The sequence below is a fragment of the Loxodonta africana genome, chromosome 17 (assembly GCF_030014295.1).
Source record: "Loxodonta africana isolate mLoxAfr1 chromosome 17, mLoxAfr1.hap2, whole genome shotgun sequence".
In the NCBI taxonomy this organism is placed as follows: domain Eukaryota; kingdom Metazoa; phylum Chordata; class Mammalia; order Proboscidea; family Elephantidae; genus Loxodonta; species Loxodonta africana.
Genome location: NC_087358.1, coordinates 75,529,830 through 75,545,898, shown reverse-complemented (window position 1 = coordinate 75,545,898; position 16,069 = coordinate 75,529,830). Strand labels below are relative to the sequence as shown.

General features: G+C 40.5%; 1 pseudogene; it reads right to left on the bottom strand.

The window, feature by feature from the left end:
- Positions 1-1,295: 1,295 nt before the first annotated feature.
- Positions 1,296-15,836, bottom strand: LOC100656019 (large ribosomal subunit protein uL23-like; annotated as a pseudogene).
- Between the last annotated feature and the right edge of the window lie 233 nt (positions 15,837-16,069).

Below are 16,069 nucleotides of genomic sequence, written 5' to 3'. Positions count from 1 at the left end.
ACACAAGGAATACATTAGTCCAAGAGACAGAAAGGGCCACATAAACTAGAGAGTCCATCAGCGTGAGACCAGAAGAATTAGATGGTACCCAGCTACCACCAATGACCACCCTTACAGGGTCCCTGACGGAGAAGGAGAAAAGTGGGGAACAGAACTCAAATTCTAGTAAAATGACCAGACTTAATGGTCTGCCTGAGAAGAAATGGCTGCCAGACTCCCTGTTAACCCAGAACTAAAAGCATTCTTGAAGCCAACACTTCAGACAAAGATTAGACAGGACTATAAGACAAAAAAATGATACTTGTGAAGAGTGTGCTTCTTAGTTCAAGTAGATACATGAGACTAAATGGCAGCTCCTGTCTGAAGGTGAGATGAGAAGGCAGAAAGGGACAGGAGCTCGTTGAATGGACACGGGAAATCCACGGCCGAAGGGAGGAGTGTGCTGTGACATTATAGAGAGAGCAACTAGGGTCACATAACAATGTGTGTATAAATTTTTGTATGAGAAACTAACCCGAGCTATAAACTTACACTTAAAGCACACACACACAGACACACACACACAAAATTAAAACAAAAAAAAATGTCCAGACCCAGATGGCTTCAGTGATGAATTGTATCAAATATTTAAAAGAGAAATAATACCAACCCTTCAGAAACTCTTCCAGAAAATAGAGGAATCATTTCCAAACTTATTCTAGAAAGCCAGTTTTACCCTGATACTGAAGTCAGATAAATCACACTGAAAGAAAAAAAAAAGCCTCATGAATATAGAAATGAAATTCCTAAACAAAATATGAGCAAACTGAAGCTAATAACATATGTAAAGTATCATACACAATGACCAAATGGAACTCATTCTAGTAGTCCAAGGTTGGTTTAACACCTGAATATCAATTAACATAATATATCATATTAATCAAGGACAAAAACCACATGAAAATCTCAATAGCTGCCAAAAACCATTTGACAAAGTCCAGCATGCATTCATGATAAAAACTGTCAGCAAACTAGGGAGAGAAGGGTTCTTTCATCTACAAAAAAATTACAACTAACATCATACTTAATGTTGAAAGATTGAATGATTTCCCCTAAGATTGGGCACAAGGTAAGGATGTCCCCTCTCATCCCTTACAGTCAACTTTTTTGTAGAGGTGCTAACAACTGCAATAAGGCAGAGAAAGAGAGAGAAGGAAATAAAAGGCATACAGATACAGACTGGAAAGGAAGAAGTAAACTTCATTATTTCACAGTCAACATAGTTCTGTACATAGAAAATGCTAAGGAATCCGTTAAAAAAAAAAAAAAACAAACTACGAGATCTAATAAACTAGTTCAGCAAGGCTATAAGATCAATACACAAGAATCAATCATATTTCTGTAAGCAACAAACATATGAAAATAAAAATAAGAAAACAGTTGCCTTCATATTGCCTGAAGAATAAAATGCTAAGGCATAAATCTAACAAAAGGAGTTTGAGACTTGTATACCAAAAACAAAATATTTCTGAGAGAAATGAAAGATCTAAATAAATGGAAAGACATTCCACACTCATGGATGGACGACTGTATTATTAAAATGGCATTACTCCGCAATTCACCTTAGAGTCAACACAAACCCTAGCAAAACCCCAGTAGATGTTCTTGTAGAAATCAGCAGCTGATTCTAAAACTCATACGAAAATGCAAAGGACCTAGAAGAGCCAAAACGATTTTGAAAAAGAAAACAAAGTTAAAGACTTATTATAAGGTAGAATAACCAAGACAGTGTGATACTAGTGTAAAGACAAGCATATAAATGAATAAAAGAATTAAGAGTCCAGAAATAAATCCTTATGCTTATGGTCAACTGATTTTCAACAAAATGACAAGGCAACTCAATGAGTAAAGAATAGTCTTTTCAACAAATGCTGCTGGAACAATTGGATATCCATACGTAAAAGGGTTAATTTAAGCCCTTGCCTCATACCTTACACAAAATTAGCTAAAAAATGGAGCAGGTATCTAAGTGTAAGAGCTGAAACTTCTGGAAGAAATGTGAAGAGAAAATCTTCATGACAGTGGGGTGAGCAAGGAGCCCTCAGACATGACACTAAAAGCATGATATAAAAGAATTATTAACTTTGACTTCATCAAAATTAACTTATATTTCAAAAGATCCTATTAAGAAAGTTAAAAGATAAGCCTCAGAATGGGAGAAAATATTTTCAAGTCACGTCTGACAAAGGATTTGTATCCAGAATATACAAAGAACTCCATAAGAAAAAACAACCCGATTTTTTTTTTTAATGGGCAAAAGACTTAAATAGACATTTCACACATATACACAAAATGCAAATGACCAATAAGCACTTGAAAAGATGTTCAACATCATTAGTCATTAGGGAAATGGGAATTAAAAGCAAAATGAGATAACACTTTCTACTCACTAAAATGGCTTTAAGAAAAGACAGGCAATAACAAATGTTGGCCAGGAGGTAAAGGAACTGCAGTGTACATACTCTGCTAATGGGAGTATAAAATGATTCAACTATTCTGGAAAACAGTTTGAGAGTTTCTTAAAACAATTTCTTTAAAAGTTAAACATGAACTTATCATATGATTCAACAATTCCACACCTAGGAAATAAAAATATATGTCCATACAAAGACTTGTATGCAAATGTTCACAGCAGCATTATTCATAATACCCAAAATCTGGAAACAACCCAAATGTCTATCAGCTAGCAATGGATACACAAAATGTGGTATATATATTGTTCAGCAATAAAAAGGAATAATATGGATGAACCTGAAAAGCCTTATGCTAAATGAAAGAAATGAGATGCAAATTGCATATTGTGTGACCCCATTTATGTAAAATGTTCAGTAAGAAAAATATATTGTTATGGATTGAATTGTGTCCCCCCAAATATCTGTCAGCTTGGCTAGGCCATGATTCCCAGTATTGTGTGATTGTCCACCATTTTGTCATCTGCTGTGATTTTCCTATGTGTTGTAAATCCTATCTCTGTGATGTTAAGGAGATGGGATTAGTGACAGTTATGTTAATAAGGCAGGACTCAATCTACAAGACTAGATTGTGTTTTCCAACCAATTTCTTTTGAGATATACAAGAGAGAAGCCAGCAGAGAGACAGGAGGACCTCGTATCACCAAGAAAGCAGTGCCGGGAGCAGAGTGCGTCCTTTGGACCTGGGGCTCCTGCCCTGAGAAGCTCCTAGGCCAAGGGAAGATAGATAACAATGACCTTCCTCCAGAGCTAACAGAGAGGGAAAGCCTTCCCCTAAAGCTGGTGCCCTGAATTTGGACCTCTGCCTATTAGACTGTGAGAGAATAAACTTCTGTGTGTTAAAGTCATCCACCTGTGATATTCCTGTTATAGGAGCCCAAATAACGAAGACATGTATAAAGACAGAAAGCAAAATAGTGTTTGCTTGGAGTTGGGGATTGACTGCAAACTTGTACAAAGGATCTTTCTGGAATGATGGAAATGTTCAAAATTGGGTTTTAGTGATGGCTGAACAACTCTACAAATCTTCTAAAAATCCTTTAATTGTACATTTAAAATAGGCAAAGTTTACAATATGTAAGTTATACCTACACAGAGTTGTCAAACAAAAAAAGCACTTCCTAAAATTTAAAACTAAAACAAAGCAAATAAATTCAAATTTGTATCTTATTTGGTGGAATAATAACCAAAGAGATTATTTTAAAAATTCAGTAATGTTATTGGACATCCCTTATAGAATACCCCTGAAGGAGGAATTTAAAAAAATTTTAATTTTTAAGTTAAACTGTAAGCATATTGTTTGAAGAAGAGTAGTAGTGCTGCTATAGTTACCCCAAGATTGCTATGTGGCTGATTTGCTAAAAAGTGTTATATCAGTGTGGCTGAAAATGAGAACTTTCAGAGGAAGGAAATACAGATGTAAAAGCAATTAGGTTAAATAAAAGCTCGATGCTCCTGATTTTGAACTGGAAGTAACAGTGTGAACTAACGATGTATTTTATCTTAAACATTTTTTTCCTAGATTTGTCTACTAAAAACAACAAAAACAACCAGTTGCCACCCAGTCAACTTTGACTCACGGCGACCCCACGTGTCAGAGTACAACTGTGCACCACAGGATTTTCAATGGCTGATTTTTTAGAAGTAGATAACCATCAATTGGCATAACATAGTTTATAAAGATAATGCTCTACAATCTAGTTTGGTAGGTAGCATCTGGGGTCTTAAAACCTTATGAATGGCCATCTAAGATACAACTATTTGTCTAATCCCATCTGGAACAAAGGAGAGTGAAGGAAACCAAAGACTCAAGGGAGCAATTAGTCCACAGGATTAATGGACTCTTCTAGCCTGAGACCAGAAGAACTAGATGGTGCCCAGCTACCACTACTGACAGTTCTGGCCAGGGACACAACAGAAGGTCCTGGTTAGAATGGGAGAAAAATGTAGAACAAAACTCAAATTCATAAAAAGGACCAGATTTACTAGACTGATAGAAAGTGGAGGAATCCCTGAAACTATCACCTTAAGACACCCTTTTAACCTAGATCTGAAGCCACTCCCGGAGGTCACCTTTCAGCCAAATGGATTGGTCTACAAAATAAAAAATAACATCTTTCAGGAATGTGGAAACCCTCGTGGCATAGTGGTTAAGAGCTGCTAACCAAAATGTCAGCAGTTCAAATCCACCAGCTGCTCCTTGGAAACCCTACGGGGCAGTTCTACTCTGTCCTATAGGATCACTAGGAGTCAGAATCGACTTGATGGCAATAGGTTTGGTTTTTGGGTTTGCTGAGGAATGTGCTCTTTAGAACAATCAACTATACGAGACCAAATGGGCAACATTTCCCCAAAAGCAAAGATGAGAAGGCAAGGAGGGGCAGGAAAACTGGACAGATGGAAATGGGGAAGGCAGAGTGGAAATGGAAAGAATCCTGACACATTGTGGGGATAGCAACTGTCTTAGTTATCTAGTGCTGCTATAACAAAAATACCGCAAGTGGATGGCTTTAAAAAACAGAAATTTATTCTCTCACAATCTAGGAGGCTAGAAGTCTGAATCCAGGGTGGCACTTCCAGGCGAAGGCTTTCTCTCTCTTGTAAGGGCTTTAGGAAGGTCCTTGTCATCAATCTTCCCCTGGTCTAGGAGTATCTCAGTGCAGGGATCTCGGATCCAAAGGACCCACTCCCCTCCTGGTTCTTCAATTCTTGGTGGCATGAGATCCCTCTGTCTCTCTGTTCTATTCTCTCTTTTATATTTCAAAAGAGATTAATTTAAGACACAACCTAATCTTATAGATTGAGTCCTGCCTCATTAATGTAACTGCCTCTAATCATGCCTCAAAAACTCCAGTGGCATAGTGGTTAAGTGCTTTGGCTACTAATCAAAAGATCCACAGTTCAAACCCACCAGGTGCTCCTTGGAAACCCTACGGGGCAGTCCTACTCTGTCCTATAGGGTTGCTATGAGCTGGAATTGACTCAACTGCAATGGGTTTGGTTTTTTTGTTTTTTTAATTCTGCCTCATTAATATCACAGAGGCAGGATTTACAACACCTAGGAAAATCACAGCAAATGACAAAATGGTGGACAATCCCACAATACTGGGAATCATGGCCTAGCCAAGTTGACACATATTTTGGGGGGACACAATTCAATCCATAATAGCAACAAAGGTCACGGAAAAACTGTATATGAATTGTTGAATGAGAAACTAATTTGCTGGGGAAACTTTCACAATAAAATCGTCAAAAAGAAAAAAAAGAAGTAGATCATGAGGCCTTTCTTCCAAGGTACCTCTATGTGGACTAGAACCTTCAACCTTTTGGTTAGCAGCTGAGTACATTACTGTTTGCATCACCCCGGGACTCCATCTACTAAAATCCCTAGTGAAAAATGACCTACTGAGTTAATGAACCCCTTAGCACCCAGACTGTGGTCTCTAAATATAATTTTCCACCGAAAGGAACAAGTGCTCCTTGAAGAAATGACTAATTCCAGATCTATGGCACAGAATGTGCCAGGGAAGTTTGGAAATTTTTGTCATATGACAAAGCAAAGAAGCTATCAAAGGCTACTAATGTCATATCCAAAAGAACTGAGGAGCCAACTTAATTAGATTCCCACTGGCCAAAGATGGAACAACTTGGGCCTGAAGGAATACTCATGACAACAGACTGAAACACATCAAGTATGTTTAGAGCTGACTTTATAATGACACTAGGGGAAAAAAACTCATCTTTGGATGATGCTGGGGAATCAACTGGCTATTTTGAAAAATGGTAAATGAAGGAAAGAATTAAGTATTTATCTTGCCTTCCATATACAAATAAAAACTTAGGATAACTGAATGGTTTACAAGACGTTTATCTTTAGATAAGTAATCCAGTTAATAAAGAATGAAGGAAAGATAAACTTAGAAAGCCACTATTTTGCAACCTTTAATGAAACAATGGAGTTCTGGTGGCACAGTGGTTAAAAGCTTGGCTACTAAACAGAAGGTCAGCAGTTCGAATTCACCAGCTGCTCCTTGGAAACCCTATGGGGCAGTTCTACTCTGTCCTGTAGGGTTGCTATGAGTCGGAATCCACTCGACAGTAATGGGAATGAGATAATGAATTTAGACAGCTAACACCACAAAAAGAGAAAAGCACACACCATGGCATCCTACTGGAAGTACTCTACACCATCTGTGATGTAATTTTGCCACAATAATTGAACCCAAACCTGATTAAGCCTCTAAACCAAAGAACCAATTTACAGGAAATACAGGGGAGGGGGACATGTTAGATGACACCACAATGATGCAGTTGACAAAATCCAGACCTTGGGAAACTCTATAAACAAATAGTCCATTTCTTCACCAAAAAAAGACATACCAAGAAAAAAGAGAGAGAGAGATAGAGGGTAAACCTATATTAAAAGAGGCTTAAAAGACATCAACCAATCACACCGTATGGACCCTAATAAAATCTTGATACAAACAAACCATGAAAAATGGCGCTGTTGTTGCCGCTGTTAGTTGCCTTCCAGTTGCCTCTGACTCACGGTGACTCAGAAGTCACCGCCCTGCCCGGAGCCTTCTTCCAGCACTCTGTGACAATATCCTGTGACCCACAGGCTTTTCATTGGCTAATTTTTGGAAGTAGATCACCAGGACTTTCCTCCTAATCTGTCTTAGTCTGGAAGCACCACAGAAAGCTGTCCACCATGGGTGACCCTGCTGCAGCACAGCGACACAAAAGCTACCGTAGTATGACAAACCGACAGATGGGTGGTAGATTAAAAATGTATGTGGTCTAAAGCTGGATTGTGGTGATTTTTGCATAACTGTATAAATTTACTAAAAACCAATCTGTAAACTTACTACAAGTAAAGTTTATAGTTTGTAAATTATACTTCACTGAAACAAAATAAACGCATAGGCCTTCAAGGAAACATTAACACTAGTAAATAATAAAGAATTATTGGTGATTTTTTTAGGCATGATAACTCGTATTTAAAAAGAGTTCTTATCTTTTAAAGATTAATACTGAAGTATTTACAGATAATTTGAAGCATCTGTTTCAAAAGACTCTGGTGCAGAGTGAATGGGGGGTATAGGTGCTGAAGACAGGTTAGTGAGCACACAGGGGCCATTATCCTAGCCCATATTTGGGTATGTGCTTGACAAGTTTTATAATGGAAAGCACTAAAAACTTATATGAAGTATCTAGAATAGGCAAATGTACACAGAACAAAGTCTATCAATCAGCAGGGCCAGGAGGGAGGGAAAAAGGGAAACACTGCTGACAGGCACTGAGCTTCCAGTGAGGGTTTCCACCAGGAAAAAATGTGGAAATATGTACAGTGTTGGTGGCTGCACAACATGATGAACACAATTCACGTCACTGAGTTGTACACGCGAAGAATGGTGAAACGGCAATTGTTTTGCTCTATATACACTCACCACAATAAAAAAAGTATATCCATACACACACACACACACGCATTGATATATATGTACCTATAATCTTATTTTATAAATGGATAAAAGTGATAAAAAATCAACATCATAAAAAGATGGCTTAGAAACACACAGAAAGAAGAGAAAATGCCATAATGAATCAGTTCTCTCTCTTAATTATTTAGTTCTCATCTTTTCATCTTTGATATTAATGCAAATGTTTGGTGGAAACAGACGGCATATAAAGAATAATAACTCAGGTCCCACCTCTTCAAAACCATACAGTGTACAACTACTGACTCCCATCCCCAAGCTGTTGCAACAAAAATGTAAACCAACCACCAACATATGGACTTGACCCCACAAATGGTAGTTCAACTGCAAAGCAACGCTCTCGACATGGTTTAATCATGGGTTATGCACGTCCCAATGGCACAGAGACTGTTCCTTGGCCTCATATCATTTACTCTAGTCAAGCTCTGAAGTAAGATCCCCAGGCCATAAACTGACTTCTTTTTAAAGTCAAGAACTGTAAATTGCTTCACAAAAGTCAGAGTTTGGACACCCGTGAGTAACGTTAGAGCAGAAGATTCTTAGTAGAAGGGAACTTTCCCCATGAAGTTTGGTAAAATAGCACTCCAAAGACTAAAGGCCTTGCCATATCTCTACATAAGGGCTGCTTATTGGTTTACAAAGTTTGCCTCATTTCTCCTCTCTGTCCCCCCTCCCTTTTTTTTTTTACTCCTGGATTATTTGTTCCAGAATCATCAATTCCATAAAAGAGTTTGGGAGATGCCCTTCAATCTGTAACAGCGTTAACACATTAAAAAATCTTCACCTCCTAGGAGTTGCGTAAGGCTTGGACTATGTTCGGTTACAGAGTCCACGGGTGGTGCAAACGGTTACCACACTTGGCTGCTGATGGAAAGGTTGGCAGGTCGAGTCCACTCACAGGCTTTTTGAAAGAAAGGCCTGGCAATCTGCTTCTGAATAATCAGCCATTGAAAACTCCATGGAGCAGATCTACTCTGACACACATGGGTTGCTGTGAGTCAGAATCGACTCGATGGCAACTGGTGGTGTTGAGTTGTCAGGTTTGTAACACATTATTCCACATCTGAGCACGAGCATCCAATCACTTGCCCTGGACACAGAGCTAAAGAAAATGACTAAAGTGTTCTCTGGATTTATCTGAGTTAGGCAACATAGCAGGTAGAAAGAACATGGCCTTTGAGGTTGAGCAGACAGGCTCTTTCAACAAGCTTAAATAAATTTGTTTTCCCCACCCATTTTTTTCCCCAGTGGTGAAAAATATCATATTTAGAATTAGCTGGCTGGACTCTGTTTAGATAATCCCAATTCCGTTGGCAACATCCAAAACATCATAGTCCGTAACCAGTCGAACTTATGCCTTCTCTCCATCAGGCCTGATCAGGTGTTTACCTTGGCCACATCAATGTCATAGAGCTTCTGCATAGCCTGTTTGATCTGGTGTTTATTGGCCTTGAAATGCACAATGAGCACAGGTGTGTTGTTATCTTCGATGTTCTTCATGGCCAACTCCATGGTCAGTGGGAACTCGATGATGGCATAATAATCAACCTTGCTCCTCCTGGTGGCGCTCTTCTGAGACTACTTGAGCTTCCTTCTGAGTATCTTGGGCCATGGGAAGGTGGGTGATGTGCAGATCATTCTTTTTGTGTGGCTGGGGATGACTTTCAGCACTGCCTTTTTGGCCTTCAAAGCCTTTGCTTTGCCTTCAGTTTTGGGAGAGACAGAGGCTTCCTTTTTCATTTTTGGTGCTATCTTGGTGAAAACTGAGCAAATTCTTAACCTCTCTAACCCTCAGGGAGTCCCTGAATGGTGTAAAGGGTTAAGCACTTCCACCATATCCCTGATACCACAACCAAGTAAAGACACCACAAGAAAAGAAAATTATAGACCTATATCCCTCATAAACGTGGATGCAAAAATCCTCAGCAAAATTCTAGCCAATAGAATTCAACAACATATCAAAAAAATAATTCACCATGACCAAGTGAGATTCATAACAGGTATGCAGGGATGGTTCAACATTAGAAAAACAATTAATGTAATCCACCACATAAATAAAACAAAAGACAAGAATCACATAATTTTATCAATTGATGCAGAAAAGGCATTTGACAAAGTTCAACACTCATTCATGATAAAAACTCGCAGCAAAATAGGAATAGAAGCAAAACTTCTCAACATAACAAAGGGCATTTATACAAAGCCAACAGCCAACATCACCCTAAATGGAGAGAGCCTGAAAACATTCACACTGAGATCGGGAACCAGACAAGGATGCCCTTTCTCAACACTCTTATTCAACATTGTGCTGGAAGTCCTAGCCAGAGCAATTAGGCTAGATGAAGAAATAAAGGGCATCCAGATTGGCAAGAAAGAAGTAAAAGTATCTCTATTTGCAGATGACATGATATTATACACAGAAAACCCTAAGGAATCCTCCAGAAAACTACTGAAACTAATAGAAGAGTTCAGCAGAGTATCGGATACAAGATAAACATACAAAAATCAGCTGGATTCCTCTACACCAACAAAAAGAACACCGAAGAGGAAATCACCAAATCAATGCCGTTTACAGTAGCCCCCAAAGATAAAATACTTAGAAATAAATCTTACCAGAGATGTAAAAGACTTATACAAAGAAAACCAGAGTACACTTCTGCAAGAAACCAAAAGAGACTTACATAAGTGGAAGAACATACCTTGCTCGTGGATAAGAAGACTTAACATTACAAAAATGTCTATTCTACCAAAAGCGATCTATACATTTAATGCAATTCCGATTCAAATCCCAACGACATTCTTTAATGAGATGGAGAAACAAATCACCAATTTCATACGGAAGGGAAAGGGGTCCCGGATAAAGAAGGCATTCCTGAAAAAGAAGAACAAAGTGGGAGGCCTCACTTTACCTGATTTTAGAACCTATTATACTGCCACAGTACTCAAAACAGCCTGGTACTGGTACTGGTGCAACAACAGATACATGTACCAATGGAACAAAATTGAGAATCCAGACATAAATCCATCCACATATGAGCAGTTGATATTTGACAAAGGCCTTGAAACAGTTAAATGGGGAAAAGACAGTCTTTTTAACAAATGGTGCTGGCATAACTGGATATCCATCTGCAAAAAAATGAAACAAGGCCCACACCTCACTCCATGCACAAAAACTAACTCATAATGGACCAAAGACCTAACTATAAAATCTAAAACGATAAAGGTCATGGAAGGAAAAAATAGGGACAACGTTAGAAGCCCTAATACATGGCATAAACAGTATACAAAACATTATGAAGAATGTAGAAGAAAAACTAGATAACTGGGAGCTCCTAAAAATCAAACACCTATGCTCATCCAAAGACTTCACCAAAAGAGTAAAAAGACTACCTATGGACCAGGAAAAAGTTTTTAGCTATGACATTTCTGATCAGCACCTGATCTCTAAAATCTACATGATGCTGCAAAAAGACAAATAACCCAATTTAAAAATGGGCAAAAGATATGAATAGGCACTTCACTCTAGAAGACATTCAGGTAGCTAACAGATATATGAGGAAATGTTCACGATCATTAGCCATTAGAGAAATGCAGATCAAAACTACAATGAGATTTCATCTCACTCCAACAAGGCTGGCATTAATCCAAAAAACACAAAAGAATAAATGTTGGACAGGCTGCAGAGAGACTGGAACACTTATACACTGCTAGTGGGAATGTCAAATGGTACAACCACTTTGGAAATTGACTTGGCGCTTCCTTATAAAGCTAGAAATAGAACTACCATACGATCCAGCAATCCCACTCCTTGGAATATATCCTAGAGAAATAAATAAGAGCCTTTACACAAACAGATATATGCACACCCTTGTTTATTGCAGCACTGTTTACAATAGCAAAAACATGGAAGCAACCAAGGTGTCCATCAATGGATGAATGGATAAATAAATTATGGTATATTCACACAATGGAATACTACGCATCGATAAAGAACAGTGACGAATCGTGAAACATTTCATAACATGGGAGAACCTGGAAGGCATTATGCTGAGTCAAATTAGTTGCAAAAGGACCAATATTGTATAAGACAACTGTTATAAGAACTTGAGAAATAGTTTAAACTGAGAAGAAAACATTCTTTTGTGGTTATGAGAGGGGGGAGGGACGGAGGGTGGGAGAGGGGCATTCACTAATTAGATAGTAGATAAGAACTACTTTAGGTGAAGGGAAAGACAGCACACAGTACAGGGGAGGTCAGCACAATCGGATTCAACCAAAAGCAAAGAAGTTTCCTGAATAAACTGAATGCTTCGAAGGCCAGCGTAGCAGGGGCAGGGGTTTGGGGACCATGGTTTCAGGGGACATCTAAGTCAATTGGCATAATAAAATCTATTACCAAAACATTCTGCATCCCACTTTGAAGAGTGACGTCTGGGGTCTTAAACGCCAGCAAGCAGCCATCTAAGATGCATCAGTTGGTCTCAACCTACCTGGAGCAAAGGAGAATGAAGAACACCAAGGTCACACGACAACTAAGAGCTCAAGAGACAGAAAGGGCCACATGAACCAGAGACCTACATCATCCTGAGACCAGAAGAACTAGTTGGTGCCCGGCCACAATCGATGACTGCCCTGACAGGGAGCACAACAGAGAACCCCTGAGGGAGCAGGAGATCAGTGGGATGCAGACCCCAAATTCTCATAAAAAGACCATACTTAACGGTCTGACTGAGACTAGAGGAATCCCGGCGGTCATGGTCCCCAAAACTTCTGTTGGCACAGGACAGGAACCATCCCCGAAGACAACTCATCAGACGTGAAAGGGACTGGACAGTGGGTAGGAGAGAGATGCTGATGAAGAGTGAGCTAATTATATCAAGTGGTCACTTGAGACTGTATTGGCATCTCCTGTCTGGAGGGGGGATGGGAGGATAGAGAGAGTTGGAAGCAGGCAAAACTGTCACGAAAGGAGAGACTGGAAGGGCTGACTCATTAGGGGGAGAGCAAGTGGGAGTACGGAGTAAGATGTATATAAACTTATATGTGACAGACTGACTTGATTTGTAAACGTTCACTTGAAGCTCAATAAAAGTTAATAAAAAAAAAATTCTGCATCCCACTTTGAAGAGTGACGTCTGGGGTCTTAAATGCCAGCAAGCAGCCATCTAAGATGCATCAATTGGTCTCAACCCGCCTGGAGCAAAAGAGAATGAAGAACACCAAGGACACAAGGTAATTACGAGCCCAAGAGACAGAAATGGCCATATGAGCGAGAGACTACATCATCCTGAAACCAGAAGAACTAGATGGTGCCCGGCTACAACTGATGACTGGCCTGACAGGGGACACAACAGAGAACCCCTGAGGGAGCAGGAGAGCAGTGGGATAAAAAAAAAAAATGCAGACCCTAAATTCTCTTAAGACCAGACTTAATGGTGTCACTGAGACTAGAAGGACCCCAGTGGTCATGGCCCCCAGACCTTCTGTTGCCCCAGGACAGGAACCATTCCCGATGCCAACTCTTCAGACATGGATTGGACTGGACAATGGGTTGGAGAGGGATGCTGGTGAGGAGTGAGCTTCTCAGATCAGGTGGACACTTCAGACTCTGTTGGCATCTCCTGCCTGGAGGGGAGATGAGAGGGTGGAGGGGGTTAGAAGCTGGCTAAAAGGACACGAAAAGAGAGAGTGGAGGGAGAGAGCGGGCTGTCTCATTAGGGGGCGAGTAATTGGGAGTGTGTAGCAAGGTGTGTATGGGTGTTTGTGTGAGAGACTGACTTGATTTGTAAACTTTCACTTAAAGCACAATAAAAATTATTTAAAAAAAAAAAGTACTTAGCTGCTCACTAAAAGGTTAGAGGTTCGCATCCACCCAAAGTCACCTCAGATGAAAGGCCTGGTGGTCTACTCCCCCCAAATGAGTCATTGAAAACCCTATGGTTCACGGTTCTGCTCTGACACATGCAGGGTCACTGTGGGTCAAAGTCGGCCCAACAGCAACTGCCACTGCTAATCCTGACTGCTTATCGGGAAATAGGAATAAAAATACCTTGATCTCAGGGTTGACGCAAGGATCAAACGAGAGAATGAGGCAAAGCTTTTAGTGCCATGCCTGGCCCATCAGACATTTTAACCAAAAATAGTCACAGTTAATGTTGGTATCACTGTGACTTGCCTGAGATTCAGCTGGAGATGAACCTGGCAGCCTGTTACACTGGCAAAGAAAGCAAAAGCTCCTGGGCGTCTAGATGACCTGGCGGGGCACATGTCTGAAAAACAGAATTTTCCAGTGATGGTTTTGAAACGGTGAAGATGTTTAAAAGAGCTTCAAAGAACTGTGGCAACCTTTCCAAGCCCACACAGCCTTGTGCTGTCAACCTGGGAGTCGACCTGGCAGGCATCATGGAAAGAGCATGGACTTTGGAGTCAGACCTTGTGCGTCTGCGTCCACTCCACCACTGACCATCTGCATCCTTGGCCGATTCCTTAACCTTGGTGTCCTCATTTGAAAGTGAAGGTGATACTACCTACCTCACTGAGAAGACACAAAGGAACCCCAGCAGTAGGAATCAGGGAGCTAATGCTAACTGAGAGTTTTCTCTGTGCTGGCACTGTGCTGAGAGCTTACAGACATGGTGTTTTTTAATTCTGACAACCATCGTGAAAAGGGCTATTATGACCCCATCTCATCAATGAGGAGAGAAAAAGCTCAGCTCCAAAGTGCAGGCGTTTGCCCCAGCTTACATAACCATGAAGCAGTGGAGCCAGGATTTGAAACTTAGTCCGAGTCCAGATTCCAACCCTCTTGACCACTCCTTTCTGCCTCTCCCCCTGGACACAGAAAGGCCAAGATACTGCATTCATGACAGAACACAACTGTTTAGGTCTAATACTACTCCCTATGATTTCATTAATCCCGATCACAGTTACAAAGAGGAAGGGGGGTAGCTGAGGCCAGGGCTAAGCTCCCTCTGGAGTTTAGCTACCAATTTTCCATGAAGGATGTAGCTCTATTGCATACAATGGGACCAAGAGAAAACAGCCTTCCAGGAGATCAAGGGGATATTTATTTGGCACATAGGGGTCAACTCCTGGAAGAAGAAATGTGGCAATACATCTAAAGTCCATTTCTTTAGAAAATTAATTAACTGGAGGGCTGATCTCCTGACTTGAATATACAAAGAGCTTAAGAGTTTACTTTTCTAAGTAAGGGCAGTCTCATTGCTTAAATTTGCTAAAGCTGAAGTTCTGTCCTCAAGATCCCAGGCTTAACCTAAGTCCAAAAGTTCTCCAGTATACCTCACAGCTGTTAAGCTTTGTATCTGTTGTTGAACTGTTCAAACACGAAAAGAGCCAAAGATCCTCCCAGCACTTACCTTCTCCCAAGAATCATGTGTTATGGTTTCCACTGCATCCTGCCATAAAGTCCTGTTTGAACTTGTCATCACAGTGAGCCATGTGACTGACTGCGCCTACCTGGGTGACACTGGCTTCTTCCCTTGGGACTGGGCTTTCCAGCAAAAAGGCCACAGTCACTTGCTAAGATGAGTCAGAAGTTCCTCACGTCTCCTGACACCACTGGGGGCCAGCAAACAGGCCCAGCGGGGGTTGTCTAGCTGTGACTTAAGGATCCAGCACATTTCATGTTTTTAGAGAACCACTCATCCCCAACATCAGCCTGCTTTACAAACACCTGGGAGAAGCTCAGACACAGCATTTCCACTGAGAATGAGAAGCAGCGGGCCAAGCACCACACATCCTGCTGGGACTCCTGATGCTCAATGTGACCACAGAGGCTTCTCTGAGCACCACTGGGCCTGGCCATCTTGACAGTCAACAGGCCGATTGTCAGAAAGTGAGAGAGACTAATAAGAAGTGGCTTTCTCTCTGAGCAGGCAAGGTTCCTTATCTGAACAGGAATCCTTCTCGTGCCACAAAAGAGACACAGAGCTATTGTTATTAGTTTCTGTTGAATCAGCTCCAACTAATGTGTATCAAAATAAAAACATTGCCCGTTCCAGCACCACCTTCATGATCGTTGGTATGTTTGAGACCAAA